Below are 16862 nucleotides of genomic sequence, written 5' to 3'. Positions count from 1 at the left end.
GAAAAGAACAAACTTAACTTGTCATTTCAAGGCAAATAACTGACAGAATTTGTTGCCAAGGACAAAACTCAAGCTTTCAAGTGATAATTGGAGTTTTGGAAAACTTGCTTCTGTGCCTATGTGCCCATTAGCTTTCCAATTCTTAGAGGCTTTCTTAGGACCAGAAATACTGACAAATGTGATTTTGACATTGTAGGATGATTATGTCAACATTCACGAGCTCAGCACAACTCAGACAGTTCATGTTTTCTAAAGGATGAATAGTGTGATAGTACAAAATTATGATAAAGATGCATTTCCAAGAATAACACAAACTAGTGATCTTCCTATAATAGGTATGGAAATGGTCCTGAATGTGTTTTCACACCCAACATTGTAGCTGACCTTCAATGAATCATCAGTATGGGGCTTTGGTGAGATTGGAAAGGACCTCCACAATTATCTGAAAAGAACATTGAAGTATTTATTTTGTCTATCTTTTCTTATTTAATTCGGCCAACCCAAGGCTCACAACCTACTCAAGAGGAAGCTAGAATCCACTGTCTTTAGTAAGTCAACCATTAAAGACATTTGCAAAAATGTGCAAAGTAACAGTTCACTCTTCTCACTAGTTTTTCATTTTCATAAGTTATTTTCCATAATGCAATGCTTTTGGGGGACTGGGAAGCAACTCAAAGGGCTGAAGTCCGTATTTGTACATGTTTGGCCTTTGAAATATTTGTATTAGATGTTGAGCACTGTCTTTCCCCTGAGCACTGCAGGGCATGGCATCCACAGGTGTGACCCAAAACAGAACAAAACAAATGAACAAAAAGATTAAGCTATGTGTAGCTTATAATCTACATGAATTAGGTTTAAAAGGATTTTTTTTTTTGATGAGGGGGCTCCCCTGACCTGACTGTGTTCATGGCTTACTCCTGGTTCTATGCCCAGGGATCACTTCCGGTGGGGCTAGTGGGTCCATATGCGGTGCTGGGAATCGAACTGAGGTCAGCTACATACAAGTTAAGTGCCTTACCCACTGTACTATCTCTCTGGCCCATATTACTGTTATTTTCAGGTGAATTAATATGTAACCTTTTGTTTTCATTTCTCAGCTTCAACTTCCACGTCAAACACTAATAGATAGTGAAAAGCTAAATCCAGGTGTCTCACCTAAATCCAGGATGATCAGATTTGCTTTGCAAGCTGATGGAGCTGAGGCAGGGAAGAAGGAGGAGGCAATCCTCCTCCACCTCATTTTATTTCTTTTTGTTTTGTTTTGGGGGCCACACCCAACAATGCTCAGGGGTTACTCTTGGCTCTACATTCAGGAATCATTCCTGGCAGTGCTCAGGGGACCATATGGGATGCTGGGGATTGAACCCAGGTCTGCTGCATGCAAGACAGGTACTTTTACTCATGTACTATTGCCCTGGCCCCCAACTCCATTTTAGTTTGGAGCCATCTCTGGCCTGGGGATGCCCAAATGGAGCCCCTTTGTATGCTAGGAGGAGAGCAGGCCATCCAGGCTATGTGCCCTAGTACATTTAAAAAGTATTTAGACATTAAGGTGCCCCAAAAACAGATATCAAAAGAGAGACTAACATCCTTTGGTTGGCAATCACTTATCCCAGAGAATTTGTGAAGGTGTAGGAGAGGGGTAAGAAAGGCAAAAGAATATTATGGGCTGGTACTTTCTTGCCACCAGAAATGAAGAATGCATAGATAAGGGGTTCTTGAACTTTTTAGTTCACAGAACTTTCAAAAATTCTTATAAAACCATTGACACTTCCCCCAGAAAATGCACATAGATGGATACATGCATACATTTCATAGGTGATCTTCGAGTTTCTCATGCTCTTTGAAATTCCAAGAAATTCTGGTTAAGAACACAAGGATAGGAGATAGCTCAGAGGGGTAGTGTACAAACTTTGCATATCAGAGGTAAAGCTTCAATCCTTGGTACTCCAAGTACCCCTGAGCACTGCCAGAACTGACCCATGCATCAAGCCAGGAGTAGCCTGAACATTGAGTATGGATCAAAAATCAAAATTAAAACACCTGACACAGAGAGAGATGCCCTTTAATTCCATGCACTTCTCTCCTAAGTGGATTGATTTAGGATATAGTTATTTACCTACCTTCCATTCATACACATGGAATGCAATTATCCAACCATTATTTCCTTCTCTGTGTATATTATTCTACAGTGGAGAAGGTAGGGCTGTCGTGGTGGCCCCTTCACTACTCCTAGGAACCCTACCCTCCACTTCCATCTGATGGGCCAGGTATGGACAGCTGACTTGTGTCTGCCATGAAATTCTCTGTCTCAGGCATTTAGAAGAGAGACACCAAGAAACTGAGCCAGCTAACAGTGATTGGGAGGGATAGGGAAAAGTTTAAAAGAAGTATACTTAAGACATTTGCTGAGAGAGACAGGAAAAGGAACACACCATGGGAAAGAGCCTTCTCTTTGCTCCAAGTTCCCTCTGTAGTTTTCACAGTTGAGTTCTGTGAGCTAACTGAACCCCTCTACTAACAAAGTGAATTGATGGTCCCTGAAAGCAAAATTCTGGACTAAATTCTGCACCAAAGTATTAGAAGCTTCATATAGGTTAGTTCCCAGTCCTCATAAGAGGGTAAGAGTATGGCATTATTTTCATCTTAAACTAAGGAGACTGAGACTCAAAGAATTTGTTTCCACCTTTTTTCTATATTCTATACACTTTTATATGCTGATCGTAGATGACTGTTGCCTCTGTTTTGATGTTGCTCTTGCTCAGCCTCACACTGAGTTTTGAGGCCACCAAACTCATTGCCACCTCAGGACCTTTGTACTTGCTATTCTTTCTGCATAGAGCAATTCTTTCTGCGTAGAACTCACAGACTCCCTGACTTTCAGCTCAGACATCACCTTCACAGAAAGTTTTTTTCTGGTTCACTTAGGGAAACTGAGGTCTTTTGTCTTTGGAAATTATCAAGTAAGTGATGTGTGTTATACACACATATATCCATCTAACCAAATATGATTTGGGAGCCATACCCATCATGACTCAAGAGCTACTCCTGGCTTGATACTCAAAAATCACTGACCAGCAGTGCCGGGGGACCATGTGGTACCGGGAATCAAACCCAGGACCTCACATAGGCAAAGCAAATCCTCTCTCATTGATCCACATTCCCAGCCCAATTACCTGTTTTATCTACTTAACACAATCTGAATTTTTTTATTTCGTTTTTTCTCTGTTTACTGTCTTTGGCCTGCCCCTTCTCACACATACATTAGAATACACCATTGCAGAAAAGAAAACCCTTCTATTCACCTCACCAATACCCACAGCCCCAGAAATTCTCCTTGGCACATATTAGGAGCTAACTAAATACTTAATAAACATTGGATAAACTTTCCCAAGTCAAATACCTAGTAAATGATCCAGGCAAAAAGTAAAGATTTATTTGACCCAGGGGGCCTTAGTCTTCCCAGTCTATTAGTCGCTTCTCATTGTTAGGCCATGATAAAGATTTTAGCCAGAAGGTTATAAAAGATGAGTTCACAATTAAGAACCTATAAATCTAGGTTACGTGAGAGGGAAATAAACAATGCAGCAGAAGAGGAATTTCATCTGGTCCTGATTATTTCATATAAAATAGAGTTTCTGTCATCAAGTCTGGAGACATACTTCATTTTATCTAATTTGTTTCTTTTTAAAATTTGTGTAGGCATTGATGGATATTTTATTTTCCAGTTGAAATTTTATTTTAAAAGTGCCAGCAAACTTGTTTGCTATTTAAATGTAGCCTAAGGCTAATCTTTTTTGCACTTGCCTTAATCTGTGTTTTAGAAGTTGATTTTTTTTTTTTTTGCACTGCTGCTTTTACCCTTTTTTAAAAGTTCTAATCTGATGCAATCCTCAGGTCAAGGATTTTAGAGAGTCTTTGCTCTTGGAGTGCCGATGCTTTTCCAACATGACCACATAAATGTCTAGTGCTTATCCTTTGAGACTCAATTAAACAAAGGATGGGCACTCAACATGCAAGGGAAAGCCCAGCACCCAGGGCTGCTGGCTTGTCCATTCCTGACTGGATCTGATTCCCTTGCACACTTGCACGGTCCTTTTCGATTCTCGCTGAGAGGTCCTTGTCACCTGGAGTGTCTGCATAGTCCCAAGGACTTCCTGTTTGTGACTGCTAAGAGAAGGACCCCTCAGGGGGCAGAAAGAGAAAATGCTGCAGTTCCTTGGGTGAGACTGCACAAGGATCCCCAAAAGAAAATGCCCTTTTCATCTACTGATATGTTGAAGGTGGGTGTTTGGATTTGCAGAGACTCACCCATCCAGGGTTCTGACTGATGTCATGCCACTTCCATTGCTCCGGGAAGCACGTGCAAGGCAGCTGTCGCTCAGCCCTGTGTACTAGCTTCTTTTAGTGCCACTCGAGTCTAAGGGTCTGACTCTTTCTGCTCATGTCTAGTGATTTCCAGAGCTCAGCAAGGTAGAAGCTCTCAGTCATACCCAAGAGTTGGTCTGGCATGAGCCTCCTAAGTTAAAAATATACTTGAAGAGCCATTCCTTACATACCGGTCTTACATGTTGGTCAGTGGTGTGCCTGGGGTCCGAGGCAAGGCAGGACAATGGCTGCATTGCAGGTTGAGAGACTGGCCTGAAAAAAGTAGCAAAGGGAGCAGTATCTACCAAATTATGCTGATTCTAGGAAGTCAGGTCTCAGGTGCCTTCAATAAAAGGCGCATTTATCTGATCAGAGGCAAAGTAATGTTTATTAATGTCAACTAGGATCAAGCTGCCACTGAATATCTTCTATGTATCCTGGGATAGGTTATTCTATTCGACCCTTCCTGTGGAAAAGATAACCCTCCTATTCACCTCACCGATACCCACAGTGCCAGAAATTCTCCTTGAGTAAGGCCCCCTGAGTCAGGTAAAGCCTTAGGGGATAAGTGTGCCATCCCCTTTTACCCATAAAGAAACAGCTTCAGAGAGAGGCGGCCACCTGCTCAGGGACACACAGCACTGCAGAGCCAGAACACTAATCCCATGGAAGAGCATGCACACCCTCCAGTGACCACCTCCACCCCCCCTCACTTCCCCACTCCACCCCCACCATTATCCACCCCACCACCAAACACACACACACACACACACACACACACACACACACACACACACACACGTCTTCTCCAAATAAGCGAATAAGGAGCCATCCACTTTGCAAACAGTAAACTATGTTTCCTGAGGGCTCACCAGGACCAGACAATTCTATTTTAAAGTGTCTTGTTTATATTATCTCATTTTATATTGTAAGCTGTTAATAGGGGCCAATGACAGCTGTGCTGGGGTCATGGGGCCACTCTGATGCCAGGCGGGTGCAAGTGGGATCAAACTTCATGCCTTGCACCCGAGCTGTGCCCTCTGCGCCATCTCCCTGGTCCTGTATTATCTCATCTGACAATGACAATCCCTGCTGTGAGGGCAGCTGTCTTTCAGATCTGTACTGAACAACAGCGGGGCACCTGGGTGTCAAAATGGCTGTCACTGGACCAAAACACCCTTGACTGTGGAGAGAGATGAGAATTGCCAAGTGCTTCTCTCCCTGCAGCATGTTAGGGGGCTGGAAAGGAAAACTTCAAGACCTTAACATTGTCTCCTAGCTCCTAGTTGCCCACTGGCTGTGCAGTCTCAGGCAAATCACTTTAGCTCTCTGGGCTATAGTTTCCTCTCCTGTGAAATGAGAACTGGGACAAGCAATCTTTCCAGAGTCCACTAGTCTGACCTTTCTCTGGTTGTAATTATTCAGTATTTCTCCTTGAGATATTTGGAAATGAATATTTTTTGCCTTTTGGATCCAGAACACGTTGGTGGCTCCTAACTCTCTGGGCACTCTAAATTGAATTATTCCAGGGATCTGTGCAAACGGTCTGGGGCAGCTTTCCCTAGAATAAGGGGCTAGGGGAGTCCCTGTTCCTACAGCTGTCTGCTGTGGCACTGCCAGGCTGCTGCTCAGTTTCCCCTTATGCTTGCAAAGCTGTCCAGAAAGCGCTCATTATTTCAATTTTACAGAGAGTGAAGAAAGGGGGCAAAGGAAAGGTCTTTACATTACATTTAGGAAATAGACATTAGGGTGAGGGGTAATCACCCAGGATCCCCCCTTTCTAGTTTAGTAGCTATTTATTGTTTGGGTGGCTATCACAACCTTTTTTTATTTATGTGATTGACCTGGTGGTTTTATAAGTGTGTGACTTTCATGTGCTTATTTTTGTTTTAGTTCTTTTTAATCTGGTCTTACAATAGAATTTTCCAGGTCGCTCCATGACTTTTGCAATTATTCCTGTAGTGAGGCATATTTCTTTGCAATTCCATTTGTTAGGTGGTTTTTGAAGAATGTTTTATTTTTATTTATAAATATGAGGCTATGTTACATCTTTTTTTGTATACACACATATTTGTGTGTATAGAGGCTTACCAAGGAATAGACCCTCAGAATAAATTCTCAAGAATGGAATCACTTCTTCAAATTAAAACCATTTTCGTGGCTTTCAGTACATGCCGAAAGCTTTCCAAGAGGGCTGTACTAATTTACAGTGACATTAGCAATTACCCATTTTGCTCCCTCTTCACCAGAATTGGTTATTATCATTTAAATTTTACGAGGCAGAGCAGAAACTAATTGTTTTAATTTGCATGTCATTGATTAACTGAGGAAATTAATCATTTTTCATATATTTTGATTCTTTCTTTTCACAGGATGAGGCAGTTTCAGAGCACTGTAACCCAGTCCTCTAATATTGTAAGGCTGAAAATGTCTCGATAAGGCAGACAGCTATTGCGAGATTATAGGGATCAGAGAAGAGACTGTCTAGAGATAGAAATAACAGTGTTGAGGGTTTATCAGAAGGAGGTGAGTGTAAAAACTCTGAGAGTACCTTGAGGGTTTGCTTCTTCTGGTTCTGTGTTTGTGTTGGTTCTTTATCTTTCTCATAGAGAGTCAGAGAATGGATTAGTGCCCACCAGAGGGCTCGAGTCATGCATCCTGCAGCAGAGGGGTCGACTGACCGTTGATGGGTGCAAACTAGACTTGGTGGTGATCATACACTAATGTATGCAGATGTGGAAGAATAACTGGAAATGGACATCATGTCACAAAAAGAGTACCAAAATTAGAGTCTGGCTGAATTTAAGGGACCACACCCTCTTCTGTGAGGTTTTGGCAACTTGTTTTTGTGAGATGGAAATAATGCTGGTGCTTTCTCTCTTGCAGTTAAAAGAGAAAATAAGAACTGAGGTACAAAACAAAGGAAGAATAATATTGGTATTTTTCTAACAATACCAGAGGAATTACGGCTGGTTTTGGACAGGGAGAATGATCCCTTCCTTAAAGTCAGAGATGGCAAAGCAGATTTTTACCTAGCTGGTACACTTACAGCACTTTCACGATATCCCCAGAGTATTCAACTGGCTTAACCCAAAGACAGATTAAACAGTGGAGTCTCCAGAAACAGAAGAGATGCTTAGACAGGGACCTTTTATCTGTCTTTCAATACACTTACTTCAGCTTTTCCCACGTCTCTTCACCAAATTTCTCTATCACAAGAGACTGTAGACAGGTGTTGATAAATCCATACTAGAACACAAAACAGGAGGGGAGAGATGAATAACACCTGCAGGCCCAGCCATAGACATCAGAATGGTAATCCAATGCCATCCTCCTTGTAGGGAAATGAATTTTACACTGTTTTCCTGCTTCTAAGTTTACTTGTTTAAGGGCTTATTTGTATTCATTGTCATCTTAGGGGAAAGGCCATTCCATTAAAAAAAAAAAGTATGAACTAGGCTTGAAATCAGAGTATAATAAAAAGAGTTTTTTTATCATCATCTCTGAAAGGAGAATTAACTTGAGGAGAACAAAGAGTTTAAAAGCACAATAGTAGCTAGAGAAAGGAGTAGACTAGGAAGGTCACATTCCTGCCAATTCCAAGAAGGTGTAAACAAAGGCAAAGCTCTTTAGAAAAATGAATCTAAGTGCATGCCTTTGTTCCAGGAGGAGGATGTGAAAAATGGAAAGAAAGAAAAAGAAGGAAAAAAAGCAAAGATAAAGAAAGAGCACTGAGGGCTGGAGTGACAGCATAGCGGGTAGGGCGTTTGCCTTGCACGCGGCCGACCCGGGTTCAAATCCCAGCATCCCATATGGTCCCCCGAGCACCGCCAGGGGTAATTCCTGAGTGCAGAGCCAGGAGTAACCCCTGTGCATCGCCGGGTATGACCCTCCCCCCCCAAAAAAAAAGAAAGAGCACTGAGATTAACAATTAACAGGAAGAACTTATGAGGTTTTCTCACTGACTGTGATTGTCCTTCTCTCCTTCAAATCAACAAATAAAACTAATTTGGGAGAGGCACACAAACCAATCTCGGAACCCAGCGGCTTTTAGCAGAAATGCATCTACACTGAGCATTAAATTACTGTGCTGTGCCACCCCGGGTGGGGAAGGGTGTCTGTCCCTTCCGCCCTTTCCCTCCGGTGCCATGGTGGCCGCCACTATTCAAAGCGTATTAGACGGCCAGCTATGAGAGTGCAGTGACAACACTGGGGCCTCATGGGGTGGGGGGTGGAACCAGCCCCTCTTCCCCTCCAGACTTATTACTAAAATATCAGAAATCCAAAATCACGCAGCAGCAGTGGGATATCATATGCTCTTCATAACCAGCAATACAAAACAAATTATCAATGATGCCTTTTTGGCAGGTCTGATTGTTGGGGAAAATTCCAAATAATAATGATGGTTTTTTTTTTTTTTGAAATATTGAATGTGATCAAAGAGAGTAAAGTGGAAATCATCTGCCACACCAGCAGGGTGGGGAGTGGGATGGGGGGGTATACTGGGGTTCTTGGTGGTGGAAAATGTGCACTGGTGAAGGAATGGATGTTTGATCATTGTATGACCGAGACTTAAACTGGAAAGCTTTGTAACTGTTCTCATGGTGATTCAATAAAAAAAAAAAAACTTGGGGCTAGAGTTGGGGTAAGGTACTTGCTGACCTCAGTTCAACCCCCAGGACCACATAGAGTCCCCCCAGCACCTTGGGGAGTCACCTCTGAGCACAGAGCCAGGAATAACCCCTGAGTACCTCTGGACGTGGTCCAGCCCTCCTTCTACAACAAACAAAAAATAAAACAAAATGTATAAATATGAGCATAAATGCCCCTGCTTCCCGAGGGCAGTGTAATCCAGGCAGATCCCACCTCTCACTCTCCAGAGTGCTCCTTGCTGAGGGTGATTGGCTGAGTTCCTAAGGTCACTCTTCCTGTGTGGCACATTGATCTTTCAGATTTGCATTTTTTGCTGTGTGGGATGTTTCTAAGGAAAAGAGATGAATTCCAAGAGGAAGGAGCAGGTCTGGCCCTCAGCAGCTCTTTCCCAGGAGAATGTGAGGCCTCGTGACTGGGCTCCCACACCCCACATCACCTTCTCTGTGCCCCACATCCTTGTCTGTTCTTCCCCCTTGCAGCCTTCTCCCCCCGGGACCCCTACCTGGCATTCTAGGCCCTGGCCGGGTCACCTGTGTTGCCGGCTCCCGCTGCCTCAGCCCTGTCGGAAACACAGCCCTCCTTGCGCCAGCCTCCTCCTCCTTCTACTCCCCTATCACTCAGCTGCCCTGAGCCCTCTAGCTCTCCTGATCCCTATTGTCCAGAACTGACCCCTCTGTTCTCTCAGGTCATACACTCACTACATGCACCTCTGGATCTTCAGCACCAAAGAATTGGTTTTATTATTCTGTTTGTGATTCAGGGGCCTTCCCTGGCAGTGCTCAGAGCTTACTCCTGGCTCTGTTCTCAGGGCTCACTCCTGACAGTGCTTGAGGGACCATGCATGGTGCTGAGGAATTTAACTTGGGTCCACTTTGTGCAGAGGAAGCATTTAACCCACTGAACTATTTCTCTAGCTGCCAGGCCCCACTCCACCACACCAAAGGATTTTAAAAAAATATTACACACATACACGTTTCTTCCCTCTCTATGAGCACAAATATTACATGTGTATCATGTATGTGTCTGTGTGTAGCATATATAGATGTATGACTTTTACCTATGATCCTGTCTCTCCTTCTCTGACTTCCTGGGATGTCAGCGAGTAGGGGTCATTTGTGTACATTCTGATGTGACTAAAGTGCCACATCAGCACCTGCCACTCAGAAGGTCTTCAGCAAAATGAGCAGCTAAGCACTGCACTGAAACTCAGGAAAATAACAACTCTAAGCACAACTTTGAACTCAGGAAAATCTTTCACCACCTCCAGGCATTTCAAACCAATCCAACATTAACAATGAGAGCAATTGCTTCTGCTAGTAGCCTCTGCAGAGGCGTGCCAAGTACTGCAAATGCCTGGAACCCACAGCTAAATCTCCTCCTTCCTAGCACAGGACCCAGGAAACTGAGGCGCCGGGAATCCACAGGTCTGTGGCAGCAAGGAGAGCTTCGTGGATAATCTTGCCTTTGGGCAATTTAAGGTCAGTGAGGCTGTAATTACCAAAAGGTTCAGCACTTGGTATTTAGAATCCAGGGAACTCTAGAGAACTGCTCATTAGAGGGACCCCCAAGTGTACATATCAGAGTGTGGTGCCCTCACACTTGGCATATTTGCCTTTTTCTGGGTGATGAAACCAGGTTATTTGCTCTCCTCCTGGGAAGCACAAAAAGAAGCAGCTTTTGGGGTAGTTGCACCTCAACTGCCTGGCATAGCCTAAGGCCTTTTGCACACACTTCCGCCAGCACTTGGGGGTTCACTGTGACCCCCTTCCTATCCACTGGAGAACGTGACTGCAGTGAACAAGAATGACAGCACCCCCGGCTCAGGCACCCCGAGGAATCACTGCTAAGCAGATGCTGAAGCCAGAGAGGGACTTGCATTGGCAGGTGGCACCCAGATATTTCAGGGTTCCTTGAGCTGGAGCTGTGTCACCTCTGAGAAAATTTGGGGTTCAGGAGAAGCAACCTGCTTCTTCAGGAGCAAGTCTAAGTGTTACAGTTGAGCTAAATAGTTGTCCTATAAGGCCATCTTTGCACATCATTTAGCCCCCGTGCCCAACTCTCAGCCGGCAGGTATGAGTGCATAGTCAGCACAGTTTATGGCTTACGGAATTTACGCAGACTTGGGAGCCAGACACAACACAGAGTCTGTGCCGGGTGCTGGGTGGTTTTAGGCAAGTTACCTGGTGTCTCTGAGTCTAGGCTGTTCAAGAGAGAAGCTGGATGGGACTGTGGGGAACTCTGTGGGGAACTGCCACTAAGGCTCTGGGGTTGTGGGCTGACCGCACACCTTACAGACTGCCTGGCCCTGGCCCCTTCACCAAAGTCCCCTTCGCATTTAGCTGTTTTGCCTGGGAAACGGAAGTGTGAAGAGTCCTTTCTTTCTAGAGCTGCGTCAAGGATGGCAGCAGAGTGTTTGTCAGGGGTCCTGACTCCAGGTGGAGCTCAGAAAACCACCCTCAGCTTCTCAAGTCACATACATTTAATATTTGGCCCACACCTGTGACGCTCAGGGCTCACTCTGTGCTCAGGACGACTCTTGGCAGTACTCAGAGGACTATATGGCGTGCTGGGATCGAACCCAGGTCAGCCACGTGCAAGGCAAGCGCCATGCCTGCTGGACTTTCTCCCCAGCCCAGGTTGCACACGGTTTGAGCAATAAATGGGCACTCTGGCCACAGCAGCAAAGGGGAATCTGGCAGGGGCGGGGGCTGCTCACCATGTTGCCAGCGGGACTGTTTGCAGCGGGACCAGGGAGCACGCGCCGAGCGGAGCCAGCCTCTCAGACAACCCTGTGCCACCAGAAGGCATCTTGTAGAGGCCCCGGGCCCCAGGGAAATCAGGAGCTTATCCCCAGCCTCTGGACAAGGAGCCAACTGTTGAGTCAGTGCCCCTGGGGTGGGAGGGCAGACCTGCCTCCTGTGGCCAGGACTCCTGGGGAACGGGCTGCCCGTCTGCCCAAGAGAGACACTCGGGGCACAGGCTGAGAGGTGAACCCACTCCCCAAGGGACCAACGCGGCGGCAAGTGTCCTGCTGCAGTGCAGCGTCTGGAGCCGGCAAGCCCAGCACGGGCCGCACAGCAGTGGCAGCGTCCGGCACTGCCCTCCTGAGAGAAGGCTCAGGGGACAAAGCCGGTCCTGGTCATGCCTCCCTGCAGGTCCCAGGACTGACCGTCACCTCCTGCCCTCTCCTCCCACTCCCACCAGCACTGCCCGCATGTCCAGACCCAGTTGCCCAGCTCCCACTCAGAGGCCTTACAGACTCACTGCTGAGCTTTCTGGGGGCTCTCTGGTGGCCGTGGGGTGTCCAAGCAGACCAAGCCTGCTCTCACACTACAACTGGGGGGCCCCTGAAGGTAGTGCGAAGGCTGAATATACTGGCTGAGCTCTCGGGAATGGGGGGGCGGGCCGGTAAGTACAGGCCCAGGTCCTATGAGCCCTTCTGAAGGCTGAGCTGAGCTCTAAGGATGCCCCAGGGCCCTGCATGTAGACTTGTAGGTGAGCTTTATTGAGCGTCCTTTTTCTGTTCTTAGGTTAGACGCAACTTAAAGGCAGCCTGAGTATAGATTGGGCTGCCTAGAGCAGAACTTGAGTCTCCAAGGTTGTAACAAAAATCCCTGGGCTCCAAGCCTTATGCTTCCTCCCCATCACCCCTTCATCCAGGCATGCTAGTGGAATTTTGCTACAGGACTCATTCCTGACCATCTTCTCACTGATCAAAGGCAAGATGTAGGGCCAAAGACATAGGACAGCGGTTAAAGCATTTGCCTTGCTTGTGGCCAACCCAACCTTGATGCCTGACACCCTAACCCGTGACTCACCACCAGGAGTGATCCTTGAGCACGGAGCCAGGAGTAAGCCCTGAGCACTGCTGGGTGTCACTGTAAAGCCAAAAGGAAGAAAAGAAAAAGAAATGTAGTCATGGGATAGGCTGATGTGGCCTATGGTGGTTCCAAGAGACATGCCAGCTTGAGTGTAAAACAAGAGGGAAAAAAAAGAACTAGTGAGACCCCCCATGTTCCCCGGAGCAGGACAGCGTGCCAGAGTCTGGTGCCAAGGGGAGGCCAAGAGCTACCTTACAGATGTGATGGCCAACACAGCATCTCACAAATCAACAATGCCAGGGACCCTGGTGAGTCCCTGAAATGACAGCCTCAACATCTGCCGAGTTCCTCCAAGTTCAGAGCATATTTGTCTTCATATTCCAACTCCCGCCCTCGAATTCCAGGAAGTTCTTGCAAGGTTTCTCTCTTCCTGTCCTTCTACAGAAGGCCTGGCAGGCCTCCCTAGCCAGCGAACCTTTCTGCTTCCCCCCTGCCATGCTCCATTTTTCATTTTTTCTCACACTGCACTTCCCCTTTGCCACCCCCGCCCCCCAGCCCAGGCCTCAACTGGTTTTGAGGGAGTTGAACAGGTCAGTGCAAGATTCAAGTATTGGTTCTTAAAACCCAAGGAGACTTGGGTGCTCAGGGACACACTTGCTTTCTCCTTTCTGACAGACAAACTGCTCCATCTCGAAGCTGGCCTCTGTGCAGTGCCTCTGCAGTGGAGCATGTGGTCCGAGTCAGAAAAATAAAAAAAAGGCTCCAGGAAGGTGATTTTCATAATTATGCTCCCTCCCCCACCCTTGCCACCGTTCAGCTGCTGGGTCTTTTCTCCCCTGCCAAGTGGGTTTGTTCTGGCTTCCTCTGAAGCACCACCCCCAGCCCCCAGCCCTGTCCCCTTCCCCCACCCCCAACACACCAGCACGCTAGCATTTTACAATGAATAAATAGTTAAAAAAAAAAAATCTCCATTTTCTTTCTCCTGCAGCAGATGGTGGGTCTCAGGAACTTGGTGAAAATTAGGCTTTCTGATTTTCTAATAAATTTCGGCATCTCACACAAAAAAAGCACAAGCTCATTTGGATTCTGCTGTTAAGTACCATATGGCGTATCATTCATGGGCTGTGGCAGCTCTATCCTCAGGGTAACAAGGAAGGGGGGATCATTCCTAGAACAAGGAGACTGAGCTCTCTGGGACCAATTGGGGTCCCTTGGTGAATACCATTTGATAATAATATTGTATATAGTAGTGAGCAATTATCCCTCTTTTATGGTATGTGCTAATTTTCACTGCCAGTTTTCCTAATTACAGCTGCCACCCAAAGGACTCCTTTTTGTAAATACTCTGTAAACATTTGAAAAGACATAGCCGCGTGCTTGCAGGGCTTGTCCCGGGACGGGGAAACTGTCTGGGAAATTGGCTGATGTTTTCTGTTTTTCTCCAGCACTGACAGCTCTCCCAAGACAGGAATTTCTGTCTTCTCCAGCCCACACTGCCACCCAGCGCTGAGGAACTATGCGAACTCCTGCAGGCCGCCAGGTCTGGCTGGGAAGGTACTGGCCTTGGGTGCAGCGCCCAAACCTGCTTTGGCCCTCAGGACACCATATGGTCCCCCAAACCCTACCAGGAGTAAACCCTGAGTGCAGAGTCAGGCGTAAGACCTGAATTATGCTGAGTGAGACGCCGCCACTACCACCCCCCCAAAACCCCATAAAGCACCCCAAACATTTAAACACACACACACACACACACCTTGACCACTGCCTCCCCCATCAACAAACACCTGGAGTTCCCCCTGGTCCTGCTCACTCGGCCCCTCCAGCCTGAGCCCCGTGGTCCTGATGGCTCTCTCCCTAGATTCGTGGCACTTGCCTCTATTGCTCACCTCCACGGGTCCGGTCTGTTCTCTCCTTCATCAGGCTCCTGAGCCACAGCTGCTGCCTCAGGGACAGACATCCCCAGTCCACACAGGCGCCCTGTTTCCTGGGACACGCATTATTTTTTTCTTTTATTTATTTAGTCACTGTGCAGTGACAAAGTTATTCATGATTGGGATTCAGGTATACAACACCGATTCTTTCACCGATTCAACCCTTTCTAGGAAACAATATGGACATTCCTAAAAAAAAGTTTAAAAATTGAGCTTTCATTTGACTCAGCGACTCCACTTCTTGGAATATACCCCAATGGTCCCAAAACAAAATGGAGAAAAGACATTAGCACCTCTTTCTTCCTTGCAGCATTATCCGCAATAGCCAAAATCTGGAAGCAACTCAAGTGTACACGGACAGATGACTGGGTAAAGAAATGATACTAACCCGCGTCCCGTGCCCGCCCGCGGCAGCGGGACAGCTCGGAGCACCCCCTCCCCGCCGGGCAGGTCCCAGTCATTCGCCCACCGCGCCTGATCCCGCCCTCCCGTGTCCGAAAAGGTTAGGGGCGTGTCCTGTCATTTGGGGGCGTGGCCTTAAAAGTGGGCGTGGCCTGTTTCCAGAGCGGCGGCCGCTAACGCGGCCGCAGATATTTTTCTTACCATTCCACGCATTGTCCTTTGACTACAATTGATTGAACCCATTTCTCCGAAGAACTCCCTCATCATCTTAGTTACTATATGTTGATACTCAACTAACCTAGCCTATCCTAACTTCACAAAAACTGTCAATGAACACATCAACTTGCACGGAAAAGTACTTTGTCAAAAGAGCATAACCAAAAATCTTTAGTCGAGGTTCCTCCCAAATTAACGAGAGCTCCAGATAGTAAAGCCCATAACAACATGAAGAAACTGAGAAAATCCCCACCACTAGGAGAGAGCCAAGAAAATACCTCACTAACCTCAGCAGCGACCTCCCAGAAATACACCCTCCTCTCAGATAGAGAATTCAGAGAGGAAATTGTGAGGATGATTCATGAACTCAACACAACTATGGAACGAACATCCAATAAATTAAGGGAGGATATGGATGCCGCTTTGGAACGCTCCACCAAGATAATCCAGGAAGAAATGAGAGCAGAAATTTCAAAGCTACGAACAGAAGTCACACAACTAAAAGAATCAGTAGATGAAATGAAAATCTCCGTAGGAGCCCTCAATAGTAGAATGACTACAGCCGAAGACAGAATCAGTGAACTTGAAGATGAGCTGCACAAAGCATATAGACAACAGCAAATAATGGCAAAAGACCTCAAAATGGCTCTAGAGCGAGTTAGAGTCCTAGGGGACGACCTCAGGAGAAACAACATAAGAATCATGGGAGTGCCGGAACCACACGGAACCAATCCCAATGAAAAAAACACCATTAAAGACATCATTGCTAAAAAATTCCCAGAGCTAGAGAATGTGGACATCCAGATACAAGGAGTCCGAAGGGTGCCAGCTAAAAGGGACCCAAATAGAAAATCCCCAAGGCATATCATAGTCAGAATGATGGATGCCGTGGATAGAGACACAATACTGCAAGCAGCAAGATCAAAGAAGGAGATCATATACAAAGGCGCACCCCTTAGATTCACAGCAGACCTATCAGAAGAAACCCTCCAAGCCCGAAGACAATGGTGGGATATAGTGAAAAAACTTCATGAAATGAATGCCTCACCAAGAATACTCTACCCGGCTAAACTCTCAGTTAAACTTGAAGGAACCATACATTATTTCATGGACAAGCAACAGCTCAGGAACTTCATAGACTCAAGACCAAATTTAAAAGAAGGACTCAAAGGGCTACTATAAGACAAGGAAAAAGACCTATAAGAACAACAAACCCTACAGAAAAATGGCACAAAATCCAATGACAATAATCTCTCTTAATGTTAACGGGCTAAATGCACCAATCAAGAGGCATAGAGTGGCAAAATGGATTCGGAAACTAAACCCAACCTTCTGCTGCCTACAAGAAACACATCTGAATAGCCGGAACAAACACAGACTAAAAATCAAAGGATGGAAAACAATCCTGCAAGCAAACAGCCCCCTCAAAAAAAAAGCAGGGGTGGCCATACTAGTATCCGATAGCATTGAT

Source organism: Sorex araneus, chromosome 1 (assembly GCF_027595985.1).
Source record: "Sorex araneus isolate mSorAra2 chromosome 1, mSorAra2.pri, whole genome shotgun sequence".
Lineage (NCBI taxonomy): Eukaryota > Metazoa > Chordata > Mammalia > Eulipotyphla > Soricidae > Sorex > Sorex araneus.
Note: the sequence above shows the minus strand (reverse complement) of the source record.